This window comes from Leptosomus discolor, unplaced genomic scaffold (assembly GCF_034619465.1).
Source record: "Leptosomus discolor isolate bLepDis1 unplaced genomic scaffold, bLepDis1.hap2 HAP2_SCAFFOLD_33, whole genome shotgun sequence".
Classification (NCBI taxonomy): Eukaryota; Metazoa; Chordata; class Aves; order Leptosomiformes; family Leptosomidae; genus Leptosomus; species Leptosomus discolor.
In genome coordinates this window covers 1,895,487-1,914,193 of record NW_028237861.1, presented here as the reverse complement: position 1 = coordinate 1,914,193, position 18,707 = coordinate 1,895,487, and positions in this window count along the sequence as shown.

Here is an 18,707-nt window from a genome sequence, read left to right as displayed (position 1 = left end):
TCGGTTCGGCTTGCAGCCCACGTTTAGGTTCGTTTTTGTTTTTTCCTTCCTGTTTCAGGGTGAGCTTTTTAGTTTGGATTTCAGCTCACGTTTGAGGGTTCGGCTTTGGATCTTTCCTTTCTGTTTTGGGGTTGGCTGTTCGGTTCGGATTTTAGCTCACGTTTAGGGTTCGGTTTTGCGTTTTCCCTTTCCTATTTCAGGGTGAGCTCTTCAGTTTGGCTTTTAGCTCATGTTTACGGTTCGATTTTGCATTTTCCCTTTCCTGTTTCAGGGTGAGCTTTTCGGTTCGGCTTTTGGCTCACATTTGATGGTTCGAATTTGGATCTTTCCTTCCTGTTTCAGGTTGAGCTTTTAGGTTTAGGTTTTAGCTCACGGTTAGGGTTCAGTTTTGCATTTTCCCTTTCCCGTTTCAAGGTGAGATTTTCGGTTCGACTTGCAGCCTACGTTTAGGTTCGTTTTTGTTTTTTCCTTCCTATTTCAGGGTGAGCTTTTTAGTTCGGATTTTAGCTCACCTTTGAGGGTTCGGCTATGGATCTTTCCTTTCTGTTTCGGGGTTGGCTTTTCGGTTCGGATTTTAGCTCACGTTTAGGATTCGGTTTTGCCTTTTCCCTTTCCTGTTTCAGGGTGAGCTTTTCGTTTCAGGTTTTAGCTGACGTTTGATGGTTCGATTTTGCATTTTCTCTTTCCTGTTTCAGGGTGAGCTGTTCGGTTCGGCTTTTAGCTCACATTTAGCGTACACTTTTGCATTTTTCCTTTTCCATTTCAGGGTGAGGTTTTCGGTTCGACTTTTAGCTCACGTTTGAGGGTTCGGCTTTGGATCTTTCCTTTCTGTTTCGGGGTTGGCTTTTCGGTTCGGATTTTAGCTCACGTTTAGGTTTCGTTTTTGCATTTTCCCTTTATTGTTTCAGGGTGAGCTTTTTAGTTCAGCTTTTAGCTCACGTTTAGGGTTCGGTTTTGCATTTTCCCTTTCCTGTTTCAGGGTGAGCTTTTTGGTTCGTCTTTTAGCTCACATTTGAGGGTTCAGCTTTGGATCTTTCCTTTCTGTTTCGGGGTTTGCTGTTCGGTTCGGATTTTAGCTCATGTTTAGGATTCGGTTTTGCATTTTCCCTTTCCTGTTTCAGAGTGAGCTTTTCGTTTTGGCTTTTAGCTCACGTTTAGGCTTCGCTTTTACTTTTTTCCTTCCTGTTTCAGGGTGAGCTTTTCAGTTTAGGTTTTATCTCACGTTTAGGATACAGTTTTGCATTTTCCCTTTCCTGTTTCGGGGTGAGCTTTTCGGTTCGACTTTTAGCTCACGTTTAAGTTTTTTATTTGAATTTTCCCTTTCCTGTTTCAGGGTAAGATTTTCGGTTTAGGTTTTAGCTGACCTTTAGGGTTCCGTTTTGCATTTTGCCTTTCCAGTTTCAGGGTGAGCTTTTCGGTTCAGGTTTTAGCTCACGTTTGATGGTTCGGTTTTGCATTTTCTCTTTCCTGTTTCAGGGTGAGCTTTTCGGTTCAGGTTTTAGCTCACGTTTGATGGTTCGAATTTGAATCTGTCCTTCCTGTTTCAGGGTGAGCTTTTCGATTCAGCTTTAGCTCACGTTTAAGATTTGGCTTTGGAACTTACCTTCCTATTTCAGGGTGAGCTTTTCAGCCTTGGTTTTAGCTCCCCTTTAGGGTTCACTTTTCCAGTTTTCTTTCCTGTTTCAGGGTGAGCTGTTCAGTTCGGCTTTTAGCTCACATTTAGCGTACACTTTTGCATTTCCCCTTTCCTGTTTCAGGGTGAGGTTTTCGGTTCGACTTTTAGCTCACGTTTGAAGGTTCGCCTTTGGATCTGTCCTTCCTGTTTCAATGTGAGCTTTTCGGTTTGGCTTTTAGCTCATGTTTAAGGTTCGCTTTTGCATTTCCCTTCTTGTTTCAGGGTGAGCTTTTCAGTTTGGCTTTTAGCTCATGTTCACGGTTCGATTTTGCATTTCCCTTATTGTTTCAGGGTGAGCTTTTCGTTTCAGGTTTTAGCTGACATTTGATGGTTCGATTTTGCATTTTCTCTTTCCAGTTTCAGGGTGAGCTTTTCGGTTCAGGTTTTAGCTCATGTTTGATGGTTCGGATTTGGATCTGTCCTTCCTGTTTCAGGGTGAGCTTTTCGATTCAGCTTTAGCTCACGTTTAAGATTTGGCTTTGGAACTTACCTTCCTATTTCAGGATGAGCTTTTCAGCCTTGGTTTTAGCTCACCTTTAGGGTTCACTTTTCCAGTTTTCTTTCCTGTTTCAGGGTGAGCTGTTCAGTTTGGCTTTTAGCTCACATTTAGCGTACACTTTTGCATTTTTCCTTTTCCGTTTCAGGGTGAGGTTTTCGGTTCGACTTTTAGCTCACGTTTGAGGGTTCGGCTTTGGATCTTTCCTTTCTGTTTCGGGGTTGGCTTTTCGGTTCGGATTTTAGCTCATGTTTAGGATTCCGTTTTGCATTTTCCATGTCCCGTTTCAGGGTGAGCTTTTTAGTTCGGCTTTTAGCTCACGTTTAGGGTTCAGTTTTGCATTTTCCCTTTCCTGTTTTAGGGTGAGCCTTTTGGTTTGTCTTTTAGCTCACCTTTGAGGGTTCGACTTTGGATCTTTCTTTTCTGTTTCGGGGTTGGCTGTTCGGTTTGGATTTTATCTCACGTTTAGGATTCGGTTTTGCATTTTCCCTTTCCTGTTTCAGGGTGAGCTCTTCAGTTTGGCTTTTAGCTCATGTTTACGGTTCGATTTTGCATTTCCCTTATTGTTTCAGGGTGAGCTTTTCGTTTCAGGTTTTAGCTCACGTTTGATGGTTCGCTTTTGCATTTTCCCTTTCCTGTTTCAGGGTGAGCTTTTCGGTTCGGCTTTTCGCTCACATTTAAGATTTGGCTTTGGTACTTACCTTCCTATTTCAGGATGAACCTTTCAGCTTAGGTTTTAGCTCACGGTTAGGGTTCAGTTTTGCATTTTCCCTTTCCTGTTTCAGGGTGAGATTTTCGGTTCGGCTTGCAGCCCACGTTTAGGTTCGTTTTTGTTTTTTCCTTCCTGTTTCAGGGTGAGCTTTTTAGTTTGGATTTCAGCTCACGTTTGAGGGTTCGGCTTTGGATCTTTCCTTTCTGTTTTGGGGTTGGCTGTTCGGTTCGGATTTTAGCTCACGTTTAGGGTTCGGTTTTGCGTTTTCCCTTTCCTATTTCAGGGTGAGCTCTTCAGTTTGGCTTTTAGCTCATGTTTACGGTTCGATTTTGCATTTTCCCTTTCCTGTTTCAGGGTGAGCTTTTCGGTTCGGCTTTTGGCTCACATTTGATGGTTCGAATTTGGATCTTTCCTTCCTGTTTCAGGTTGAGCTTTTAGGTTTAGGTTTTAGCTCACGGTTAGGGTTCAGTTTTGCATTTTCCCTTTCCCGTTTCAAGGTGAGATTTTCGGTTCGACTTGCAGCCTACGTTTAGGTTCGTTTTTGTTTTTTCCTTCCTATTTCAGGGTGAGCTTTTTAGTTCGGATTTTAGCTCACCTTTGAGGGTTCGGCTTTGGATCTTTCCTTTCTGTTTCGGGGTTGGCTTTTCGGTTCGGATTTTAGCTCACGTTTAGGATTCGGTTTTGCCTTTTCCCTTTCCTGTTTCAGGGTGAGCTTTTCGTTTCAGGTTTTAGCTGACGTTTGATGGTTCGATTTTGCATTTTCTCTTTCCTGTTTCAGGGTGAGCTGTTCAGTTCGACTTTTAGCTCACATTTAGCGTACACTTTTGCATTTTTCCTTTTCCATTTCAGGGTGAGGTTTTCGGTTCGACTTTTAGCTCACGTTTGAGGGTTCGGCTTTGGATCTTTCCTTTCTGTTTCGGGGTTGGCTTTTCGGTTCGGATTTTAGCTCACGTTTAGGTTTCGTTTTTGCATTTTCCCTTTATTGTTTCAGGGTGAGCTTTTTAGTTCAGCTTTTAGCTCACGTTTAGGGTTCGGTTTTGCATTTTCCCTTTCCTGTTTCAGGGTGAGCTTTTTGGTTCGTCTTTTAGCTCACATTTGAGGGTTCAGCTTTGGATCTTTCCTTTCTGTTTCGGGGTTTGCTGTTCGGTTCGGATTTTAGCTCATGTTTAGGATTCGGTTTTGCATTTTCCCTTTCCTGTTTCAGAGTGAGCTTTTCGTTTTGGCTTTTAGCTCACGTTTAGGCTTCGCTTTTACTTTTTTCCTTCCTGTTTCAGGGTGAGCTTTTCAGTTTAGGTTTTATCTCACGTTTAGGATACAGTTTTGCATTTTCCCTTTCCTGTTTCGGGGTGAGCTTTTCGGTTCGACTTTTAGCTCACGTTTAAGTTTTTTATTTGAATTTTCCCTTTCCTGTTTCAGGGTAAGATTTTCGGTTTAGGTTTTAGCTGACCTTTAGGGTTCCGTTTTGCATTTTGCCTTTCCAGTTTCAGGGTGAGCTTTTCGGTTCAGGTTTTAGCTCACGTTTGATGGTTCGGTTTTGCATTTTCTCTTTCCTGTTTCAGGGTGAGCTTTTCGTTTCAGGTTTTAGCTGACATTTGATGGTTCGATTTTGCATTTTCTCTTTCCAGTTTCAGGGTGAGCTTTTCGGTTCAGGTTTTAGCTCATGTTTGATGGTTCGGATTTGGATCTGTCCTTCCTGTTTCAGGGTGAGCTTTTCGATTCAGCTTTAGCTCACGTTTAAGATTTGGCTTTGGAACTTACCTTCCTATTTCAGGATGAGCTTTTCAGCCTTGGTTTTAGCTCACCTTTAGGGTTCACTTTTCCAGTTTTCTTTCCTGTTTCAGGGTGAGCTGTTCAGTTCGGCTTTTAGCTCACATTTAGCGTACACTTTTGCATTTTTCCTTTTCCGTTTCAGGGTGAGGTTTTCGGTTCGACTTTTAGCTCACGTTTGAGGCTTCGGCTTTGGATCTTTCCTTTCTGTTTCGGGGTTGGCTTTTCGGTTCGGATTTTAGCTCATGTTTAGGATTCCGTTTTGCATTTTCCATGTCCCGTTTCAGGGTGAGCTTTTTAGTTCGGCTTTTAGCTCACGTTTAGGGTTCAGTTTTGCATTTTCCCTTTCCTGTTTTAGGGTGAGCCTTTTGGTTTATCTTTTAGCTCACCTTTGAGGGTTCGACTTTGGATCTTTCTTTTCTGTTTCGGGGTTGGCTGTTCGGTTTGGATTTTATCTCACGTTTAGGATTCGGTTTTGCATTTTCCCTTTCCTGTTTCAGGGTGAGCTCTTCAGTTTGGCTTTTAGCTCATGTTTACGGTTCGATTTTGCATTTCCCTTATTGTTTCAGGGTGAGCTTTTCGTTTCAGGTTTTAGCTCACGTTTGATGGTTCGCTTTTGCATTTTCCCTTTCCTGTTTCAGGGTGAGCTTTTCGGTTCGGCTTTTCGCTCACATTTAAGATTTGGCTTTGGTACTTACCTTCCTATTTCCGGATGAACCTTTCAGCTTAGGTTTTAGCTCACGGTTAGGGTTCAGTTTTGCATTTTCCCTTTCCTGTTTCAGGGTGAGATTTTCGGTTCGGCTTGCAGCCCACGTTTAGGTTCGTTTTTGTTTTTTCCTTCCTGTTTCAGGGTGAGCTTTTTAGTTTGGATTTCAGCTCACGTTTGAGGGTTCGGCTTTGGATCTTTCCTTTCTGTTTTGGGGTTGGCTGTTCGGTTCGGATTTTAGCTCACGTTTAGGGTTCGGTTTTGCGTTTTCCCTTTCCTATTTCAGGGTGAGCTCTTCAGTTTGGCTTTTAGCTCATGTTTACGGTTCGATTTTGCATTTTCCCTTTCCTGTTTCAGGGTGAGCTTTTCGGTTCGGCTTTTGGCTCACATTTGATGGTTCGAATTTGGATCTTTCCTTCCTGTTTCAGGTTGAGCTTTTAGGTTTAGGTTTTAGCTCACGGTTAGGGTTCAGTTTTGCATTTTCCCTTTCCCGTTTCAAGGTGAGATTTTCGGTTCGACTTGCAGCCTACGTTTAGGTTCGTTTTTGTTTTTTCCTTCCTATTTCAGGGTGAGCTTTTTAGTTCGGATTTTAGCTCACCTTTGAGGGTTCGGCTATGGATCTTTCCTTTCTGTTTCGGGGTTGGCTTTTCGGTTCGGATTTTAGCTCACGTTTAGGATTCGGTTTTGCCTTTTCCCTTTCCTGTTTCAGGGTGAGCTTTTCGTTTCAGGTTTTAGCTGACGTTTGATGGTTCGATTTTGCATTTTCTCTTTCCTGTTTCAGGGTGAGCTGTTCGGTTCGGCTTTTAGCTCACATTTAGCGTACACTTTTGCATTTTTCCTTTTCCATTTCAGGGTGAGGTTTTCGGTTCGACTTTTAGCTCACGTTTGAGGGTTCGGCTTTGGATCTTTCCTTTCTGTTTCGGGGTTGGCTTTTCGGTTCGGATTTTAGCTCACGTTTAGGTTTCGTTTTTGCATTTTCCCTTTATTGTTTCAGGGTGAGCTTTTTAGTTCAGCTTTTAGCTCACGTTTAGGGTTCGGTTTTGCATTTTCCCTTTCCTGTTTCAGGGTGAGCTTTTTGGTTCGTCTTTTAGCTCACATTTGAGGGTTCAGCTTTGGATCTTTCCTTTCTGTTTCGGGGTTTGCTGTTCGGTTCGGATTTTAGCTCATGTTTAGGATTCGGTTTTGCATTTTCCCTTTCCTGTTTCAGAGTGAGCTTTTCGTTTTGGCTTTTAGCTCACGTTTAGGCTTCGCTTTTACTTTTTTCCTTCCTGTTTCAGGGTGAGCTTTTCAGTTTAGGTTTTATCTCACGTTTAGGATACAGTTTTGCATTTTCCCTTTCCTGTTTCGGGGTGAGCTTTTCGGTTCGACTTTTAGCTCACGTTTAAGTTTTTTATTTGAATTTTCCCTTTCCTGTTTCAGGGTAAGATTTTCGGTTTAGGTTTTAGCTGACCTTTAGGGTTCCGTTTTGCATTTTGCCTTTCCAGTTTCAGGGTGAGCTTTTCGGTTCAGGTTTTAGCTCACGTTTGATGGTTCGAATTTGAATCTGTCCTTCCTGTTTCAGGGTGAGCTTTTTGATTCAGCTTTAGCTCACGTTTAAGATTTGGCTTTGGAACTTACCTTCCTATTTCAGGGTGAGCTTTTCGATTCAGCTTTAGCTCACGTTTAAGATTTGGCTTTGGAACTTACCTTCCTATTTCAGGGTGAGCTTTTCAGCCTTGGTTTTAGCTCCCCTTTAGGGTTCACTTTTCCAGTTTTCTTTCCTGTTTCAGGGTGAGCTGTTCAGTTCGGCTTTTAGCTCACATTTAGCGTACACTTTTGCATTTCCCCTTTCCTGTTTCAGGGTGAGGTTTTCGGTTCGACTTTTAGCTCACGTTTGAAGGTTCGCCTTTGGATCTGTCCTTCCTGTTTCAATGTGAGCTTTTCGGTTTGGCTTTTAGCTCATGTTTAAGGTTCGCTTTTGCATTTCCCTTCTTGTTTCAGGGTGAGCTTTTCAGTTTGGCTTTTAGCTCATGTTCACGGTTCGATTTTGCATTTCCCTTATTGTTTCAGGGTGAGCTTTTCGTTTCAGGTTTTAGCTGACATTTGATGGTTCGATTTTGCATTTTCTCTTTCCAGTTTCAGGGTGAGCTTTTCGGTTCAGGTTTTAGCTCATGTTTGATGGTTCGGATTTGGATCTGTCCTTCCTGTTTCAGGGTGAGCTTTTCGATTCAGCTTTAGCTCACGTTTAAGATTTGGCTTTGGAACTTACCTTCCTATTTCAGGATGAGCTTTTCAGCCTTGGTTTTAGCTCACCTTTAGGGTTCACTTTTCCAGTTTTCTTTCCTGTTTCAGGGTGAGCTGTTCAGTTTGGCTTTTAGCTCACATTTAGCGTACACTTTTGCATTTTTCCTTTTCCGTTTCAGGGTGAGGTTTTCGGTTCGACTTTTAGCTCACGTTTGAGGCTTCGGCTTTGGATCTTTCCTTTCTGTTTCGGGGTTGGCTTTTCGGTTCGGATTTTAGCTCATGTTTAGGATTCCGTTTTGCATTTTCCATGTCCCGTTTCAGGGTGAGCTTTTTAGTTCGGCTTTTAGCTCACGTTTAGGGTTCAGTTTTGCATTTTCCCTTTCCTGTTTTAGGGTGAGCCTTTTGGTTTGTCTTTTAGCTCACCTTTGAGGGTTCGACTTTGGATCTTTCTTTTCTGTTTCGGGGTTGGCTGTTCGGTTTGGATTTTATCTCACGTTTAGGATTCGGTTTTGCATTTTCCCTTTCCTGTTTCAGGGTGAGCTCTTCAGTTTGGCTTTTAGCTCATGTTTACGGTTCGATTTTGCATTTCCCTTATTGTTTCAGGGTGAGCTTTTCGTTTCAGGTTTTAGCTCACGTTTGATGGTTCGCTTTTGCATTTTCCCTTTCCTGTTTCAGGGTGAGCTTTTCGGTTCGGCTTTTCGCTCACATTTAAGATTTGGCTTTGGTACTTACCTTCCTATTTCAGGATGAACCTTTCAGCTTAGGTTTTAGCTCACGGTTAGGGTTCAGTTTTGCATTTTCCCTTTCCTGTTTCAGGGTGAGATTTTCGGTTCGGCTTGCAGCCCACGTTTAGGTTCGTTTTTGTTTTTTCCTTCCTGTTTCAGGGTGAGCTTTTTAGTTTGGATTTCAGCTCACGTTTGAGGGTTCGGCTTTGGATCTTTCCTTTCTGTTTTGGGGTTGGCTGTTCGGTTCGGATTTTAGCTCACGTTTAGGGTTCGGTTTTGCGTTTTCCCTTTCCTATTTCAGGGTGAGCTCTTCAGTTTGGCTTTTAGCTCATGTTTACGGTTCGATTTTGCATTTTCCCTTTCCTGTTTCAGGGTGAGCTTTTCGGTTCGGCTTTTGGCTCACATTTGATGGTTCGAATTTGGATCTTTCCTTCCTGTTTCAGGTTGAGCTTTTAGGTTTAGGTTTTAGCTCACGGTTAGGGTTCAGTTTTGCATTTTCCCTTTCCCGTTTCAAGGTGAGATTTTCGGTTCGACTTGCAGCCTACGTTTAGGTTCGTTTTTGTTTTTTCCTTCCTATTTCAGGGTGAGCTTTTTAGTTCGGATTTTAGCTCACCTTTGAGGGTTCGGCTTTGGATCTTTCCTTTCTGTTTCGGGGTTGGCTTTTCGGTTCGGATTTTAGCTCACGTTTAGGATTCGGTTTTGCCTTTTCCCTTTCCTGTTTCAGGGTGAGCTTTTCGTTTCAGGTTTTAGCTGACGTTTGATGGTTCGATTTTGCATTTTCTCTTTCCTGTTTCAGGGTGAGCTGTTCAGTTCGACTTTTAGCTCACATTTAGCGTACACTTTTGCATTTTTCCTTTTCCATTTCAGGGTGAGGTTTTCGGTTCGACTTTTAGCTCACGTTTGAGGTTTCGGCTTTGGATCTTTCCTTTCTGTTTCGGGGTTGGCTTTTCGGTTCGGATTTTAGCTCACGTTTAGGTTTCGTTTTTGCATTTTCCCTTTATTGTTTCAGGGTGAGCTTTTTAGTTCAGCTTTTAGCTCACGTTTAGGGTTCGGTTTTGCATTTTCCCTTTCCTGTTTCAGGGTGAGCTTTTTGGTTCGTCTTTTAGCTCACATTTGAGGGTTCAGCTTTGGATCTTTCCTTTCTGTTTCGGGGTTTGCTGTTCGGTTCGGATTTTAGCTCATGTTTAGGATTCGGTTTTGCATTTTCCCTTTCCTGTTTCAGAGTGAGCTTTTCGTTTTGGCTTTTAGCTCACGTTTAGGCTTCGCTTTTACTTTTTTCCTTCCTGTTTCAGGGTGAGCTTTTCAGTTTAGGTTTTATCTCACGTTTAGGATACAGTTTTGCATTTTCCCTTTCCTGTTTCGGGGTGAGCTTTTCGGTTCGACTTTTAGCTCACGTTTAAGTTTTTTATTTGAATTTTCCCTTTCCTGTTTCAGGGTAAGATTTTCGGTTTAGGTTTTAGCTGACCTTTAGGGTTCCGTTTTGCATTTTGCCTTTCCAGTTTCAGGGTGAGCTTTTCGGTTCAGGTTTTAGCTCACGTTTGATGGTTCGGTTTTGCATTTTCTCTTTCCTGTTTCAGGGTGAGCTTTTCGGTTCAGGTTTTAGCTCACGTTTGATGGTTCGAATTTGAATCTGTCCTTCCTGTTTCAGGGTGAGCTTTTCGATTCAGCTTTAGCTCACGTTTAAGATTTGGCTTTGGAACTTACCTTCCTATTTCAGGGTGAGCTTTTCAGCCTTGGTTTTAGCTCCCCTTTAGGGTTCACTTTTCCAGTTTTCTTTCCTGTTTCAGGGTGAGCTGTTCAGTTTGGCTTTTAGCTCACATTTAGCGTACACTTTTGCATTTTTCCTTTTCCGTTTCAGGGTGAGGTTTTCGGTTCGACTTTTAGCTCACGTTTGAGGCTTCGGCTTTGGATCTTTCCTTTCTGTTTCGGGGTTGGCTTTTCGGTTCGGATTTTAGCTCATGTTTAGGATTCCGTTTTGCATTTTCCATGTCCCGTTTCAGGGTGAGCTTTTTAGTTCGGCTTTTAGCTCACGTTTAGGGTTCAGTTTTGCATTTTCCCTTTCCTGTTTTAGGGTGAGCCTTTTGGTTTGTCTTTTAGCTCACCTTTGAGGGTTCGACTTTGGATCTTTCTTTTCTGTTTCGGGGTTGGCTGTTCGGTTTGGATTTTATCTCACGTTTAGGATTCGGTTTTGCGTTTTCCCTTTCCTGTTTCAGGGTGAGCTCTTCAGTTTGGCTTTTAGCTCATGTTTACGGTTCGATTTTGCATTTCCCTTATTGTTTCAGGGTGAGCTTTTCGTTTCAGGTTTTAGCTCACGTTTGATGGTTCGCTTTTGCATTTTCCCTTTCCTGTTTCAGGGTGAGCTTTTCGGTTCGGCTTTTCGCTCACATTTAAGATTTGGCTTTGGTACTTACCTTCCTATTTCAGGATGAACCTTTCAGCTTAGGTTTTAGCTCACGGTTAGGGTTCAGTTTTGCATTTTCCCTTTCCTGTTTCAGGGTGAGATTTTCGGTTCGGCTTGCAGCCCACGTTTAGGTTCGTTTTTGTTTTTTCTTTCCTGTTTCAGGGTGAGCTTTTTAGTTTGGATTTCAGCTCACGTTTGAGGGTTCGGCTTTGGATCTTTCCTTTCTGTTTTGGGGTTGGCTGTTCGGTTCGGATTTTAGCTCACGTTTAGGGTTCGGTTTTGCGTTTTCCCTTTCCTATTTCAGGGTGAGCTCTTCAGTTTGGCTTTTAGCTCATGTTTACGGTTCGATTTTGCATTTTCCCTTTCCTGTTTCAGGGTGAGCTTTTCGGTTCGGCTTTTGGCTCACATTTGATGGTTCGAATTTGGATCTTTCCTTCCTGTTTCAGGTTGAGCTTTTAGGTTTAGGTTTTAGCTCACGGTTAGGGTTCAGTTTTGCATTTTCCCTTTCCCGTTTCAAGGTGAGATTTTCGGTTCGACTTGCAGCCTACGTTTAGGTTCGTTTTTGTTTTTTCCTTCCTATTTCAGGGTGAGCTTTTTAGTTCGGATTTTAGCTCACCTTTGAGGGTTCGGCTATGGATCTTTCCTTTCTGTTTCGGGGTTGGCTTTTCGGTTCGGATTTTAGCTCACGTTTAGGATTCGGTTTTGCCTTTTCCCTTTCCTGTTTCAGGGTGAGCTTTTCGTTTCAGGTTTTAGCTGACGTTTGATGGTTCGATTTTGCATTTTCTCTTTCCTGTTTCAGGGTGAGCTGTTCGGTTCGGCTTTTAGCTCACATTTAGCGTACACTTTTGCATTTTTCCTTTTCCATTTCAGGGTGAGGTTTTCGGTTCGACTTTTAGCTCACGTTTGAGGGTTCGGCTTTGGATCTTTCCTTTCTGTTTCGGGGTTGGCTTTTCTGTTCGGATTTTAGCTCACGTTTAGGTTTCGTTTTTGCATTTTCCCTTTATTGTTTCAGGGTGAGCTTTTTAGTTCAGCTTTTAGCTCACGTTTAGGGTTCGGTTTTGCATTTTCCCTTTCCTGTTTCAGGGTGAGCTTTTTGGTTCGTCTTTTAGCTCACATTTGAGGGTTCAGCTTTGGATCTTTCCTTTCTGTTTCGGGGTTGGCTGTTCGGTTCGGATTTTAGCTCATGTTTAGGATTCGGTTTTGCATTTTCCCTTTCCTGTTTCAGAGTGAGCTTTTCGTTTTGGCTTTTAGCTCACGTTTAGGCTTCGCTTTTACTTTTTTCCTTCCTGTTTCAGGGTGAGCTTTTCAGTTTAGGTTTTATCTCACGTTTAGGATACAGTTTTGCATTTTCCCTTTCCTGTTTCGGGGTGAGCTTTTCGGTTCGACTTTTAGCTCACGTTTAAGTTTTTTATTTGAATTTTCCCTTTCCTGTTTCAGGGTAAGATTTTCGGTTTAGGTTTTAGCTGACCTTTAGGGTTCCGTTTTGCATTTTGCCTTTCCAGTTTCAGGGTGAGCTTTTCGGTTCAGGTTTTAGCTCACGTTTGATGGTTCGAATTTTAATCTGTCCTTCCTGTTTCAGGGTGAGCTTTTTGATTCAGCTTTAGCTCACGTTTAAGATTTGGCTTTGGAACTTACCTTCCTATTTCAGGGTGAGCTTTTCAGCCTTGGTTTTAGCTCACCTTTAGGGTTCACTTTTCCAGTTTTCTTTCCTGTTTCAGGGTGAGCTGTTCAGTTCGGCTTTTAGCTCACATTTAGCGTACACTTTTGCATTTCCCCTTTGCTGTTTCAGGGTGAGGTTTTCGGTTCGACTTTTAGCTCACGTTTGAAGGTTCGCCTTTGGATCTGTCCTTCCTGTTTCAATGTGAGCTTTTCGGTTTGGCTTTTAGCTCATGTTTAAGGTTCGCTTTTGCATTTCCCTTCTTGTTTCAGGGTGAGCTTTTCAGTTTGGCTTTTAGCTCATGTTCACGGTTCGATTTTGCATTTCCCTTATTGTTTCAGGGTGAGCTTTTCGTTTCAGGTTTTAGCTGACATTTGATGGTTCGATTTTGCATTTTCTCTTTCCAGTTTCAGGGTGAGCTTTTCGGTTCAGGTTTTAGCTCATGTTTGATGGTTCGGATTTGGATCTGTCCTTCCTGTTTCAGGGTGAGCTTTTCGATTCAGCTTTAGCTCACGTTTAAGATTTGGCTTTGGAACTTACCTTCCTATTTCAGGATGAGCTTTTCAGCCTTGGTTTTAGCTCCCCTTTAGGGTTCACTTTCCCAGTTTTCTTTCCTGTTTCAGGGTGAGCTGTTCAGTTCGGCTTTTAGCTCACATTTAGCGTACACTTTTGCATTTTTCCTTTTCCGTTTCAGGGTGAGGTTTTCGGTTCGACTTTTAGCTCACGTTTGAGGCTTCGGCTTTGGATCTTTCCTTTCTGTTTCGGGGTTGGCTTTTCGGTTCGGATTTTAGCTCATGTTTAGGATTCCGTTTTGCATTTTCCATGTCCCGTTTCAGGGTGAGCTTTTTAGTTCGGCTTTTAGCTCACGTTTAGGGTTCAGTTTTGCATTTTCCCTTTCCTGTTTTAGGGTGAGCCTTTTGGTTTGTCTTTTAGCTCACCTTTGAGGGTTCGACTTTGGATCTTTCTTTTCTGTTTCGGGGTTGGCTGTTCGGTTTGGATTTTATCTCACGTTTAGGATTCGGTTTTGCATTTTCCCTTTCCTGTTTCAGGGTGAGCTCTTCAGTTTGGCTTTTAGCTCATGTTTACGGTTCGATTTTGCATTTCCCTTATTGTTTCAGGGTGAGCTTTTCGTTTCAGGTTTTAGCTCACGTTTGATGGTTCGCTTTTGCATTTTCCCTTTCCTGTTTCAGGGTGAGCTTTTCGGTTCGGCTTTTCGCTCACATTTAAGATTTGGCTTTGGTACTTACCTTCCTATTTCAGGATGAACCTTTCAGCTTAGGTTTTAGCTCACGGTTAGGGTTCAGTTTTGCATTTTCCCTTTCCTGTTTCAGGGTGAGATTTTCGGTTCGGCTTGCAGCCCACGTTTAGGTTCGTTTTTGTTTTTTCCTTCCTGTTTCAGGGTGAGCTTTTTAGTTTGGATTTCAGCTCACCTTTGAGGGTTCGGCTTTGGATCTTTCCTTTCTGTTTTGGGGTTGGCTGTTCGGTTCGGATTTTAGCTCACGTTTAGGGTTCGGTTTTGCGTTTTCCCTTTCCTATTTCAGGGTGAGCTCTTCAGTTTGGCTTTTAGCTCATGTTTACGGTTCGATTTTGCATTTTCCCTTTCCTGTTTCAGGGTGAGCTTTTCGGTTCGGCTTTTGGCTCACATTTGATGGTTCGAATTTGGATCTTTCCTTCCTGTTTCAGGTTGAGCTTTTAGGTTTAGGTTTTAGCTCACGGTTAGGGTTCAGTTTTGCATTTTCCCTTTCCCGTTTCAAGGTGAGATTTTCGGTTCGACTTGCAGCCTACGTTTAGGTTCGTTTTTGTTTTTTCCTTCCTATTTCAGGGTGAGCTTTTTAGTTCGGATTTTAGCTCACCTTTGAGGGTTCGGCTATGGATCTTTCCTTTCTGTTTCGGGGTTGGCTTTTCGGTTCGGATTTTAGCTCACGTTTAGGATTCGGTTTTGCCTTTTCCCTTTCCTGTTTCAGGGTGAGCTTTTCGTTTCAGGTTTTAGCTGACGTTTGATGGTTCGATTTTGCATTTTCTCTTTCCTGTTTCAGGGTGAGCTGTTCGGTTCGGCTTTTAGCTCACATTTAGCGTACACTTTTGCATTTTTCCTTTTCCATTTCAGGGTGAGGTTTTCGGTTCGACTTTTAGCTCACCTTTGAGGGTTCGGCTTTGGATCTTTCCTTTCTGTTTCGGGGTTGGCTTTTCTGTTCGGATTTTAGCTCACGTTTAGGTTTCGTTTTTGCATTTTCCCTTTATTGTTTCAGGGTGAGCTTTTTAGTTCAGCTTTTAGCTCACGTTTAGGGTTCGGTTTTGCATTTTCCCTTTCCTGTTTCAGGGTGAGCTTTTTGGTTCGTCTTTTAGCTCACATTTGAGGGTTCAGCTTTGGATCTTTCCTTTCTGTTTCGGGGTTGGCTGTTCGGTTCGGATTTTAGCTCATGTTTAGGATTCGGTTTTGCATTTTCCCTTTCCTGTTTCAGAGTGAGCTTTTCGTTTTGGCTTTTAGCTCACGTTTAGGCTTCGCTTTTACTTTTTTCCTTCCTGTTTCAGGGTGAGCTTTTCAGTTTAGGTTTTATCTCACGTTTAGGATACAGTTTTGCATTTTCCCTTTCCTGTTTCGGGGTGAGCTTTTCGGTTCGACTTTTAGCTCACGTTTAAGTTTTTTATTTGAATTTTCCCTTTCCTGTTTCAGGGTAAGATTTTTCGGTTTAGGTTTTAGCTGACCTTTAGGGTTCCGTTTTGCATTTTGCCTTTCCAGTTTCAGGGTGAGCTTTTCGGTTCAGGTTTTAGCTCACGTTTGATGGTTCGGTTTTGCATTTTCTCTTTCCTGTTTCAGGGTGAGCTTTTCGGTTCAGGTTTTAGCTCACGTTTGATGGTTCGAATTTGAATCTGTCCTTCCTGTTTCAGGGTGAGCTTTTCGATTCAGCTTTAGCTCACGTTTAAGATTTGGCTTTGGAACTTACCTTCCTATTTCAGGGTGAGCTTTTCAGCCTTGGTTTTAGCTCACCTTTAGGGTTCACTTTTCCAGTTTTCTTTCCTGTTTCAGGGTGAGCTGTTCAGTTCGGCTTTTAGCTCACATTTAGCGTACACTTTTGCATTTCCCCTTTGCTGTTTCAGGGTGAGGTTTTCGGTTCGACTTTTAGCTCACGTTTGAAGGTTCGCCTTTGGATCTGTCCTTCCTGTTTCAATGTGAGCTTTTCGGTTTGGCTTTTAGCTCATGTTTAAGGTTCGCTTTTGCATTTCCCTTCTTGTTTCAGGGTGAGCTTTTCAGTTTGGCTTTTAGCTCATGTTCACGGTTCGATTTTGCATTTCCCTTATTGTTTCAGGGTGAGCTTTTCGTTTCAGGTTTTAGCTGACATTTGATGGTTCGATTTTGCATTTTCTCTTTCCAGTTTCAGGGTGAGCTTTTCGGTTCAGGTTTTAGCTCATGTTTGATGGTTCGGATTTGGATCTGTCCTTCCTGTTTCAGGGTGAGCTTTTCGATTCAGCTTTAGCTCACGTTTAAGATTTGGCTTTGGAACTTACCTTCCTATTTCAGGATGAGCTTTTCAGCCTTGGTTTTAGCTCCCCTTTAGGGTTCACTTTCCCAGTTTTCTTTCCTGTTTCAGGGTGAGCTGTTCAGTTCGGCTTTTAGCTCACATTTAGCGTACACTTTTGCATTTTTCCTTTTCCGTTTCAGGGTGAGGTTTTCGGTTCGACTTTTAGCTCACGTTTGAGGGTTCGGCTTTGGATCTTTCCTTTCTGTTTCGGGGTTGGCTTTTCGGTTCGGATTTTAGCTCACGTTTAGGTTTCGTTTTTGCATTTTCCCTTTATTGTTTCAGGGTGAGCTTTTTAGTTCAGCTTTTAGCTCTCGTTTAGGGTTCGGTTTTGCATTTTCCCTTTCCTGTTTCAGGGTGAGCTTTTCGGTTCGACTTTTAGCTCACGTTTGAAGGTTCGCCTTTGGATCTGTCCTTCGTGTTTCAATGTGAGCTTTTCGGTTCGGCTTTTAGCTCATGTTTAAGGTTCGGTTTTGCATTTCCCTTCTTGTTTCAAGGTGAGCTTTTCGGTTCGGCTTTTCGCTCACATTTGATGGTTCGAATTTGGATCTTTCCTTCCTGTTTCAGGGTGAGCTTTTAGCTTTAGGTTTTAGCTCACGGTTAGGGTTCAGTTTTGCATTTTCCCTTTCCTGTTTCAAGGTGAGATTTTCGGTTCGGCTTGCAGCCCACCTTTAGGTTCGTTTTTGTTTTTTCCTTCCTGTTTCAGGGTGAGCTTTTTAGTTCGGATTTTAGCTCACCTTTGAGGGTTCGGCTTTGGATCTTTCTGTTTCGGGGTTGTCTTTTCGGTTCGGATTTTGTCTCACGTTTAGGATTTGGTTTTGCCTTTTCCCTTTCCTGTTTCTGAGTGAGCTTTTCATTTTGGCTTTTAGCTCACGTTTAGGTTTTGCTTTTACTTTTTTCCTTCCTGTTTCAGGGTGAGCTTTTCAATTTGGCTTTTAGCTCATGTTCACGGTTTGATTTTGCATTTCCCTTATTGTCTCAGGGTGAGCTTTTCGTTTCAGATTTTAGCTCACGTTTGATGGTTCGATTTTGCATTTTCTCTTTCCTGTTTCAGGGTGAGCTGTTCGATTCAGCTTTAGCTTACGTTTAAGATTTGGCTTTGGAACTTACCTTCCTATTTCAGGATGAGCTTTTCAGCTTAGGTTTTAGCTCACCTTTAGGGTTCACTTTTCCAGTTTTCTTTCCTGTTTCAGGGTGAGCTGTTCAGTTCGGCTTTTAGCTCACATTTAGCGTACACTTTTGCATTTCCCCTTTCCTGTTTCAGGGTGAGCTTTTCAGTTTGCCTTTTATCTCATGTTTACGGTTCAATTTTGCATTTCCCTTATTGTTTCAGGGTGAGCTTTTCGGTTTGGCTTTTAGCTCACGTTTCGTTTTGGTTTTTCATTTTTCCTTCCTTTTTCTTGGTGAGATTTTCGGTTTGGGTTTTATCTCACATTTAGGGTTCGGTTTTGCATTTTCCCTTTCCTGTTTCAGGGTGAGCTTTTTGGTTCGGCTTTTAGCTCACGTTTCGTTTTGGTTTTTCTTTTTTCCTTCCTTTTTCTTGGTGAGATTTTTGGTTTGGATTTTATCTCACGTTTCGGGTTCGGTTTTGCATTTTCCCTTTCCTGTTTCAGGGTGAGCTATTTGGTTTGGCTTTTAGCTCACTTTTAGGCTTCGGATTTGTATCTTATCGTCCTGTTTCAGGGTGAGCTTTTGACTTTTGCTTTTAGGTCATGTTTAGGGTTCGGATTTGTGTTTTTCCTTCCTTTTTCAGGGTGGGCTTTTCCAGTCGGCTTTTAGCTTGCCTTTACTGTCGCTTTGCTTTTTTCCTTCGTGTTTCAGGGTGAGCTTTTCGGTTCGTCTTTTAGTGCCTCTTTAGGGTTTGGTTTTGCATTTTCCCTTTCCTGTTTCAGGGTCAGCTTTTCAGTTCGTCTTTTAGCTCACATTGGAGGCTCAGTTATGCATTTTTCCTTCCTGTTTCAGGGTGGACTTTTCGGTTTGGCTTTTAGCTCATGTTTACGGTTCGGCTTTGGATCTTACCTTTCCTGTTTCAGGGTGAGGTTTTTGGTTCAGCTCTTACCCCACGTTTAGGTTTTGGCTTTGGATCTCTCCTTCCTGTTTCAGGATGAGGTTTTCATTTGGCTTCTTCTCACATTGAGTGTTCAGCTTTGCATTTTCCCGTCCTGTTTCAGGGTGAGCTTTTTTCTTTCGCTTTTAGCTCACATTTAGGGTTTGAGTTTGGATCTTACCTTCTTGTTCTAGGATGAGATTTTTTCTTCTCCTTTTAGCCCTTGTTATGTCATTTTACATTTAGAGTGTATGTCATTTCATGTATAGATAATACGTAATTTTACGGATATATTTTTTGTTTAGGTTTTATGTCTAGATATTTAGAATTTATATAATTATGTGTCTAGATATGTTTAGTTTTTACGTCTAGACTTCATGTTTAGATTTTACTTTTATGTTTGGGTTTTAGGTTAGGATTTTACGTCATTTTAGGATTAGGTTGAATGGGTGCAATACATCAAGACACAGGCTGCTTTGCCCAAGTCCAAACCCCTGGTGAAATGGAGCCAAGGGAAGAGCAGATCTCGCTCCCGGTCCAAACTGCAACGGGCCCGAGAGCTCGAGAGAGGCAGGCCACAATCAGCGCCTGGGAGGCGTGAGAGCCTCAGGCAAGAACCTGGCCAGAACGGCCCAGAGGAGCCCTGGCAAGGAGCTGTGCTGCAGAGGAAGGCAAGAAACCCCCAGGGACACTTGCTAGCCCACCTCAGGTTAAAAACAGCCTTCTTCCACTCAGCTGCAGGGCCCGAGAGGCCATTTTCATGGGGCACGAGCAGCAGGC